The sequence below is a fragment of the Macaca mulatta genome, chromosome 2 (assembly GCF_049350105.2).
Source record: "Macaca mulatta isolate MMU2019108-1 chromosome 2, T2T-MMU8v2.0, whole genome shotgun sequence".
Taxonomy (NCBI): Eukaryota; Metazoa; Chordata; class Mammalia; order Primates; family Cercopithecidae; genus Macaca; species Macaca mulatta.
The window spans coordinates 162,008,453-162,019,156 of record NC_133407.1 but is presented as its reverse complement, the minus strand read 5'-3'; the positions used below and the strand labels follow the sequence as shown (position 1 = coordinate 162,019,156).

At 41.6% G+C, this 10,704-nt stretch overlaps 1 pseudogene; it reads left to right on the top strand.

Annotated features, from left to right (window-relative positions):
* The first annotated feature begins 5,594 nt into the window (after nucleotides 1-5,594).
* On the top strand, nucleotides 5,595-6,479 carry LOC714106 (small ribosomal subunit protein uS5 pseudogene; annotated as a pseudogene).
* The last annotated feature ends 4,225 nt before the right edge of the window (nucleotides 6,480-10,704 follow it).

The window sequence follows — 10,704 nt, the reverse complement described above, 5'->3', positions numbered from 1 at the left end:
GATTTTATCAGATGCATTTTCTGCATCGATTGAAATAATCACATGGTTTTCATTTTTAATTCTGTTTATGCGGTGGGTCACATTTATTGATTTGCATACACTGAACTAACCTTGCATCCCAGGAATAAAACCCATTTGGATTGCAGCGAATTAACTTTCTGCTGTGCTGCTGGATTCAATTTGCTAGTATTTTGTTGAGGAATTTTGTGTTTATGTTCATTAAGAATATTGACCTGTAGTTTTCTTTTTTTGTTGTGACATTGCCAGATTTTTATATCAGCATGATACTGGTTTGTAGAATGAGTTGGGGAGGGATCCTTTCTCCTCAGTTTTTTGGAATATTTTCAGTAAGATTGATACCAGCTCTTCTTTGTACATTTGGTGGAATTTTGCTGTGAATTCATCTGGTTCAGGGTTTTTTTTTGGTTGGTAGGTTTTTTTCTTACTGATTTGACTTTGGAGCTTATTATATGTATGTTCAAGGTTTTGATTTCTTCCTGATTTATTCTTGGGAGATTGTGTGTTTGCAGGTATTTATTCTTTCCCTTTAGATTTTCTAGCTTGTGCACATAGATGTGTTCATGATAGTTGCAGAGGATCTTTTGCATTTCGGTGGGATTGGTTATAATGTCACCTTTGTCATTTCTGATTTTATTTGGATCTTCTCTCTTTTTTCTTTGTTAATCTAAAGCAGTCTTTCAATCTTGTTTATTCTTTAAAAAGCCAACTTTTTGTTTCATTGATCCTTTCTATGGTTTTTTTGGTCTTAATTGCATTAATTCTGCTCTGAGTTTAGTTATTTACTTTCTTTTGCCACCTTTGGGATTAGTTTATTCTTGTTTTTCTAGTTCCTTTAGGTGTGATGTTAGATTGTTAATTTGAGATCTTTCTATCTTGATGTTGGTTTTTAGCACTATAAACTTTCCTCTTAACACTGCTTTTGCCACATCTCAGAGGTTTTGTAGTGTTGTGTCTCTATTTTCATTTGCTTCTGTCAGTGGGATACCCCAGTATTATTGTGTGAGTGTCTAAGTCTTTTTGGAAGTCTAAAAGTACTTATTTCATAAAGCTGGGTGCTTCAGTGTTGGGTGCATACATATTTAGGATAGCTAAATCTTGTTGAATTGAACCCTTTATCATTATGTAATGCCCTTCTTTATTCTTTTTTAACGGTTGTTTTAAAGTCTGTTTTATCTGACACAAGAATAGTAACCCCTGCTCCTTTTTGTTTTTCATTTGTGTGATAGATCTTTTTCCCTCCCTTTACTTTGACCCTGTGGGTATCAATACATGTGACACGAATCAGGCAGCAGAAAGACGGGCGTTTTTCTAAATTCAATTTCACACTCTGTGTCTTTTAAGTGGAGCATTTAAGTTGTTTACATTCAGAGTTAATATTAATATGTGAGATTTTGTTTGTCATACTGCTGTTATTTACTTGATTTGTAGTTTTGCTTATGTAGTTGCTTTATACATGGGTCCCGGATCCATGGGCTATGTGCCTATGTGTGTTCTTATGGTAGTGAGTATCATTCTTTCATTTTCATGTTTAGAACTTCCTTAAGCATCTCTTATAGGGTGGTGATAAATTCACTTAGCAATTACTTGTCTGGGAAGGATTCTATTTCTCCTTTGTTGAGTAAGACCTGAAAAGCACAGGCAGTCAAAGCAAAAATAGTTTTACTTTTTTTACCCAAGATGGTGGATTAGAGGCTTTTAGGGTGCCTCAGCCACTTGGAAATAGCAAAATAGTGCATAAAGATAAACTCTGGGAGAAAAATGGGAATTCATCAGTAAAGTGAAGGACACCCTAGGCCCTGAGGAGAAAGTGGTTAAGCAGCCCCTATGATGGCTTCAGCTGATAAAGTGAGTGAAGCTGAAGCTTTTTGATGAGGTGAGGCTTTTTAATTTTTTATTCTTTTTTTCCTTTGAAGGTATGACTGTGGTATATGTTGTATATGACAGGCTTCATTTCTGGATGCTTTCAGAGGGTCAGGGCTCTGTATAGTTTCCTTGGTTGCAGACAGATTTGTACAGTGACTTTCTCAAATGTCGCTTGATGTAGCAATGTATTTTTGTTTGGTGGTATAATTCAAGCTGCAGACCAATAGATAGTGCTTGAGAGTAAAGCCACCAAGAGGTTCTTACTCTGCATGCTCACCCTTGGTGGGACAGAGGAAACAGAAAAGGGTGAAAAACGTCCTTCCCCAGTGTAACTGGTCTTTGATGGGAGTAGAGCCCCTGGAGAAGCCTGAGAAGTACCTCTTTCAGCCCATGCTCCCCGGGCCGCAATAGAAAGAGTTGCTGCCACATCTGTAGCAGTGCACTGGTGATGGGGGCAGGGTGCAAGAGATAACCCCTTTTCCAAGTCTCCAAGAGCTTTGCTGTTGCCCCCTTCAGTGGCTGACACCGCACTTTCATTTCCTTTAATCCAAGGGAGGCTTTGGTGGGCTGCATTTTCCCCTCCCTGAAGGGTGGTCCATCCCAAGAGTTGGATGTCCAGGCGAGTAGGGGTCCACCTCCCTCTCTCCCCTTGGAATACGTGGGGCACTTTCTCCCAAACTGACCAAGGGAGCATACTAAGGCACTCAGTAATGACACACATATACTGGTTCCAGGTCACAAATCTATCCCTGGCTGCAAGTCATCCTACCCAGGAGAAACCTTCGCTTCAGCAATTCTCCTCCCACTCCAGTCCTGCAATGGAAGAGAACCTAATTTCAGTACTTACTGCTGGGGTGCTCCCACACTCACTGCTCAATTCTGGCTGTGGGGTTTCTTCCCCTACTCCAGAGCAAGCACAGCTGTAATTGTGGGGGTCTTTCCCCTACTCCAGAGCAATCTCTCTAGCCTGAGACTAAAATGTCTGCAGTGGCTGCTGTTGCCAGGTCGCCAACGACTTTGTATGAGCCCAGATTAAAAATGGCGTCTTCCTTTCAGTCCTAGGTCTGGGAAAATGTCTGCAGCTTTTTCCAGTGTCTTTCCCTCTCTCTATCTCTCAGCCTCTCTCCAAGCTCACTCTTGAGCTTGGAGGAAACAGGGTGCTCTCTCTTGACCTGGGTTGCGCAGATCACTAGCAGAAAGGTAAGAAATAGAGGGAGATTGGGATTGGCTGCCTCGCGCATGTACTGGGCTTCACTCACTTTATCAGCTGAATGCCATCATGGGGGCTGCTTAATCTTCTCCTCCTCAGGGTCTGGGGTGTCCTTCACTATTCTGATGAATTTCCATTTTCTTCCCAGAGTTTATTATTATTATTACTACTATTATTATTTTTCTTCTGAGATGGAGTCTTGCTCTGTCGCCCAGGCTGGACTGCAGTGGCACGATCTCTGCTTATTGCAACCTTCGCCTCCTAGGTTCAGGCAATTCTCCTGCCTCAGCCTCCCCAGTAGCTGGGACTACAGGCATGCGCTACCACACCTGGCTAATTTTTGTGTTTTTAATGGAGACGGGGTTTCACCATGTTGGCCAGGCTGGTCTCAAACTCCTGACCTCAAGTGATCTGCCCGCCTCAGCCTCCCAAGGTGCTGGGATTACAGGCGTGAGCCACTGCACCTGGCACTGAGTTTCTCTTTATGCACTATTTTACTATTTCCAAATGGCTGAGGCATACTGAAAGTCTGTAATCCATCATCTTGGGTAAAAAAAGTAAAACTGACTGGGCGCGGTGGCTCACGCCTGTAATTCCAGCACATTGGGAGGCTGAGAAGAGTGGATCACCTGAGGTCGGGAGTTCGAGACCAGTCTGACCAAAATGGAGAAACCCCATCTCTACTAAAAATACAAAAAATTAGCCAGGTGTGGTGGCACATGCCTGTAATCCCAGCTACTCGAGAAGCTGAGGCAGGAGAATTGCTGAAACCCGGGAGGCGGAGGTTGTGGTGAGCCAAGATAACGCCATTGCACTCCAGCCTGAGCAACAAGAGTGAAACTCTGTCCCGCTCCCCCCTCCAAAAAAAAAAAAGGTAAAACTATTTTTACTTTGGTTACCTGTACTTTTGAGGTTATACTCATGAAATTTTTGCCCAGACCAATGTCCTGGAGTGCTTCCCCAATGTTTTCTTCTGGTAGTTTCATGTCTTAGAATTGAGTCTTTAAGCCAGGTGCGGTTGCTAAAGCCTGTAATCCCAGTTCTTTGGGAGGCTGAGGTGGGCGGATCACTTGAAGTCAGGAGTTTGAGACTAGCCTGGCCAACATGGTGAAACCCCATCTCTACCAAAAATACAAAAATTAATCGGGCTTGGTGGCAGGCACCTGTAATCCCAGTTACTCAGGCGGCTGAGGCAGGAAAATAGCTTGAACCCTGGAGGTGGAGGTTGCAATGAGCCAAAATCACACCAACTGCACTCCAGCCTGGGCAACAGAGTGAGACTGTCTCAAAAAAAAAAAAGAAGTCTTTAATCCATTTTGATTTTTGATTAGATTTTTGTATGTGGCAAAAGATAGGGTCCTAGTTTCATGCTGCACATGAATATCCAGTTTTCCCAGTACCATTTATTGAAGAGTTTGTTCTTTTCCCAATGTATGTTCTTGGCACCTTTGTCAAAAATGCGGTAAACGTAAGTTCATAAAAGAATGAAATCATATCCTTTGCAGCAACATGGATGAAGCTGGAGGCCATAATCCTAAGCGAATTAACGTACGAACAGAAAACAAAATATCACATGTTCTTGAAAGTGGGAGCTATTAAATCAAGTTTAGCCAAAGGCTGCCTCCTTACATATTTTAAGTTCAGCCTAAAGATTTCTCTGTATATTGTGAACTATAACAAGTGGAGGTGTAAACAGATGGTAGTCTACACTTGTACCAATCACTGAGTTTTGGCCAATCAAATGTAGTCAACTGTCCAAACTGTGTTCAAATAAGGCAAACGCCGAACTGTAACCAATCTAGTTGCTTCTGTACCTCTCTTCCATTTTCTGTTATCACTTTTTCTGTCAATAAATCTTCTTCTACCATGGGGCTGCACCTGAGTCTCAGAGCCTACTTTGGCTCAGGAGGCTGCCCGATTCAGGAATCGTTCATTGCTCAATTAAACTAATTTAAGTATAATTTGGCTGAAGTTTTTCTTTTAACAGAGCTACACATTGAATACCCATAGACATAAACATGGGAACAGTAGACACTGCAGACTCCTAGAGAGGGGAGGAAGAAGGGCATGGGTCAAAAATCTACCTGTTGGGTATTGCTTATTACCTGAGTGCAATATACCCTTCTAAAAAACCTGTACCTGTACCCCCAATATCTAAAATAAAAGTTGAGAAAAAATGAATTCAGTTGTAAATGTGTGGATTTATTTCTGGATTCTCTGTTCTGTTCCATTGTTCTATTTACTTCTGGGTTCTCTGTTCTGTTCCAAACCAGCCTTGGTACTGGTTTTTAATGCCAATAACAAGGCTGTGTGATTATCATCCCCTCTTATCTCTCATTCTCTTTCCCTCTAGACAAAGAGCTTCCTGAGAGTCCTTCATTACTTTCTTTGAGTTCCCAGCACCTGGCACAGTCACTGGGACATGATAAGTGCTCAAAAATATTTGAGGAATTATACTGAAATTAAGAACTATTGGACTTCTTCTCCAAGAAAACACCAAATGGCGAATGACGCTGGTGCGGGGGGGAGCCCAGAGGCCCTGGTGGCCCTGGGATGGGGAACAGCGGTGGCTTCTGTGGAGGTTTCGGCAGTGGCATCCGGGGCCTGGGTCGCAGAGCTCACGGAGGCAAGGCCGAGGATAAGGAGTGGATGCCTGTCACCAAGCTGAGCCCCTTGGTCAAGGACATGAAGATCAAGTCCCTTGAGAATATCTCTTTCTTCTCCCTGCCCATTAAGGAATCTGAGATCATTGACTTTTTCCTGGGGGCCTCTCTCAAGGACGAAGTTTTGAAGATTATACCGCTGCAGAAGCAGACCCGTGCTGGCCAGCGCACCAGGTTCAAGGCTTTTGTTGCTATGGGGGACTACAATGGCCACGTCGGTCTGGGTGTTAAGTGCTCCAAGGAGGTGGCCACCGCCATCCGTGGGGCCATCATCCTGGCCAAGCTCTCCATTGTCCCCGTGCAGAGGCTACTGGGGGAACAAGATCGGCAAGCCCCACACCGTCCCTTGCAAGGTGACAGGCCGCTGTGGCTCTGTGCTGGTGCGCCTCATCCCTGCACCCAGGGGCACTGGCGTCGTCTCAGCGCCTGTGCCCGAGAAGCTGATCATGATGGCTGGTATCGATGACTGCTACACCTCAGCCCGGAGCTGCACTACTACCCTGGGCAACTTCGCCAAGGCCACCTTTGATGCCATCTTTAAGACCTACAGCTACCTGACCCCTGACCTCTGGAAGAAGACTGTATTTACCAAGTCTCCCTATCAGGAATTCACTGAACACCTCGTCAAGACCCACAGCAGAGTCTCCGTGCAGCGGACCCAGGCTCCACCTGTGGCTACAACATAGGGTTTTTATACAAGAAAAATAAAGTGAATTAAGCCTGAAAAAAAAAAAAAAAGAAAGAAATATTGGAGAATCTACAGACAGCAGCCAAGAAAGATGAAAACGGCATTCACAAAGAAAGAAAAAGAAAAGCTGGCACACTGTTTAGCCTAAAGAAAATAATGAGGCATTTACCAGTCTTCAAAGAGATTTGATAATGAATTTTTAACCAAAAGATGCTAAGTTTGAAGGAGTCGTTTTTACATATAAGTGCACTTTATGCATGCTATCCCTTAATCTGAAAGAATAGGAAAGAGGGGACGGGCAGGAGGGAAGAGGGAAGAGGGGAGAGAGAGAGAGAGAGAGAGAGAGAGAGAGAGAGAGAGAGAGAGAGAGAGAGAAATTAAACTACCCTGGGTTACACGCAGATTTCTCCATAGCATCTTTCAGTGGCAGAAAATAGTGGTGTGATGTCTACACCATTCTGAGGAAAATAATGACCCTAAAGTGTGATCCTAAAATGCTATGTCCAGTCGAGTTGTCCTTTTAACTGTAAAGCTCAAAGACAGCCATTCTTAAATATATGAACACTCAAGAAATACAATACTCATAAATCTTCCTTGACAGAATTTTGGCCACAAAATCCAGATAACCAAGAAGTGAATAAAAATATTTAGAAATTGAGAAGAAATGGTAAAAGACTGATAGTGAGGACCGAATCGATTTCAATGTAAAATGGAGACTGAATAATTATGGAAGTTAAGGTAATAGAACAGAATATAAATGTTATTAGAACTAAAAAAAATAAAAATCTAAAGGTGGGAGAAAGAAGGTTAGAAGCCATGAGCAGGCTAATTTCCTTATCTATAGCAGAAAGTCAATAGATACTATCTAAAGTTGAAATGCATAATTATAAAATGATTCCAGAGGAGGCAAAGTTGCTGTCCAGTTAGTTTCCCTGTCTACTCAAAGGACTAAACTAGAGAGTGGACTTTGCCACTAAGTTCCATTATATATTTAAGAACTATCTTCTTGAAATCAAAATTGATTGAGGACTATCCTTTCCCTAAAATTAAAAGAGGCAACAATCTCCACATTAGATGTTTTAAAGGTTGGGTAACCAACTATCTGTCTGCAGTTTAGAAATGAGTGCAGAGAGATATTAGTGTCCTTATAAGCTGCAAATTTCTGGTGTCAGAAAGAAGGCTGAAGCCTACCACCCACTAGCCCTAGGCTCTGGTGTTCATCTCACTATTATCAAACCACCAATGACAGCAAACTAAAATGAAAAAGAATGGAACCAGCCAGCCAGTACAATCTTAGTGCTTAGGCAAGGAGATGCAAGAGAGACCAGGACAATGAGCTCAGACCCATCTCCAGATCCTCAGGGTTAAGATCCAAAGAGAGAGAGCAAGGGAGAGAGACTGGTAAATGGGATAGCAGTCTTTATAGATAGTAGCCTCTCTGCTTGAGGAAGAAGGCATAAGGATCCGAACATAAATTCCTAGGGGCCTAGTTCTGTAATTTTTGTCCAGCAGCAATACGGACAGTGAATGAGACAAAGCAAGAGGAAGAAAAATGATAGCCCAGTCTTATCACGTATGCACACAATCTCTTTGTACGCTTGCAGTCTCTCACACAGATGCCTTGAGTATCCTGTGCCCTTTGCCTTCATAGTTAGAGAACACCCCTTACCTGTCTGCCACCTGTTGTTTCTTCTTCCCTGTTTCTGGTTATCTCCATAACTGGAGTCTCTCCTCAGACAAAAACAAAACCCATCTATCTTTCTCTCGGTTTCAACAGGCAATCCCTAATTTGCCATTGCCATGAAAACTTTGGGGTACTGGGGAGAAGGAAAAGAAGGAGAAGCAGGCTTTGTTTGGCTAGTGATTGTCAAACCTTGGTGCAGAAAAGGACTTCTGGGAAAAGAGTTAGCAGAGAGAGCACAAGACAAGAGAAAAAGAAAAGAAAGAAACTTTCTGGGCATGTTGCTTTGGCTGAAGAATGTGTCAGAAAAAGAAGGAAAATCTGAGTTTGCCATTGTCAGCACCCTGACTCCTAGAATGTTGTCTTAGGTCGCCTCTGAGCACTTTACTCAGTGTCTTTCCACTCAAGCATTAATTTGGCTGTAGTAACTGGAGCAAAATCCCTGTGTCTCAATGCCCGATTTCTTCATCAGTGGAAGGAGGACATATGAAATGGTAAAGTTTCTTAAAACAATCTAGAGAGATGCAGGGGATCACAGTATTATATGTGAAGTTCCTTGCCCAATGAAATACCATCTCACACCAGTTAGAATGGCAATCATTAAAAAGTCAGGAAACAACAGGTGCTGGAGAGGATGTGGAGAAATACGAACACTTTTACACTGTTGGTGGGATTGTAAACTAGTTCAACCATTGTGGAAAACAGTATGGTGATTCCTCAAGGATCTAGAACTAGAAATACCATATGACCCAGCCATCCCATTACTGGGTATATACCCAAAGGATTATAAATCGTGCTGCTATAAAGACACATGCACACGTATGCTTATTGCTGCACTATTCACAATAGCAAAGACTTGGAATCAAACCAAATGTCCATCAGTGACAGACTGGATTGAGAACATGTGGCACATATACACCATGGAATACTATGCAGCCATAAAAAAGGATGAGTTTGTGTCCTTTGTAGGGACATGGATGCAGCTGGAGACCATCATTTTCAGCAAACTATCACAAGAACAGAAAACCAAACACCACATGTTCTCACTCATAGGTGGGAACTGAACAATGAGATCACTTGGACTCGGGAAGGGGAACATCACACACTGTGGCCTATTATTGTGATTATTTACTCTAAATAATTCTTATATCTTAGAGATATGCTCTGAAATATTTACTGATAAAATGACATGATGTCTTGAATTTGGTTCAACATAAGGAATTAAAGTCAGATTGGTCTTGGTTTGACAATTGTTGAAGCTGAATGATGGGTAAAAGTGAGTTTGTTATACTACTCTCTCTACTTTTGCATGTTCTTAAAATTTTCCATTATAAATATGTTAAAAATACTTTTGTGAACTCCTACTAGGTGAGAGGTGCAGAGGATGCAACAGCAGGTTTTGATAATAAAATAATTCAAATGTATTTGATTTCTTCTTACCTAGCCACTTTTCTCTTGTGCTCTGCTATAGATGAAATACTTCATTTCACAGAAAGAGAGTCCTATCCCAGTTTACATGGTTGGCTTGAGTCCTCAGCTATGTAATGGGCTCAAGAAAAATTATTGTTCTAGGCCGGGCGCGGTGGCTCAAGCCTGTAATCCCAGCACTTTGGGAGACCGAGACGGGTGGATCACGAGGTCAGGAGATCGAGACCATCCTGGCTAACACGGTGAAACCCCGTCTCTACTAAAAAAAAATACAAAAAACTAGCCGGGTGAGGTGGCGGGCGCCTGTAGTCCCAGCTACTCGGGAGGCTGAGGCAGGAGAATGGCGTAAACCCGGGAGGCGGAGCTTGCAGTGAGCTGAGATCCGGCCACTGCACTCCAGCCTAGGCGGCAGAGCGAGACTCCGTCTCAAAAAAAAAAAAAAAAAAAAAAGAAAAATTATTGTTCTAGATTATCTGGCATTTTCTCTGCTAAATTGGGAGCAACACTCTTATATAATTTTTCTACATTTCTTTTCCAATTATAAGTACAAATATAGGAATTTTGACTAGAATTTTACTAAAGTTAACATTAGAGATTGTACAACATTATACAATTTGATCTTATATCCAGAAATACGGGTATTTTCACTCATTTTACAAAAAGCATCTTCCAGATTCTTTATGATATGGAGTTATGATTTGTTAACTGATTTTAACTTAAATTCCATATTGTTACAAACACAAACTGAAGTGGCTTCAATTTTATGGTATTAAAACATATTTAAAGCAAACATGGAAATTGAAAAGTATTAGGTTGGAACCAAATAATCATAAAGGTACCTAGGATTATAACAAAAATTAAACATTATATTTAACTCTGAGATTCCTAGGAGAAAAGACAAAAAGGGAAACTGTACATTATATAGTTCTCATAGTTTAATAGAAAGAATGCATTTTTTTGGTAGGTAGTTCCTTTTAGAAATAACAAAATAGAAAATGAGTTCAACCACTGCTTTATAGAAAATAGGGAAATGTTCTTCAATTGAGCATTTCTTTTCCTCACATTAATAAACTCTGCACACACCTCCTATGTTAATAGGAAATAGGAATTCCAGATAACAAATGTGGAAAGTTGAAATAATCCTGACAAA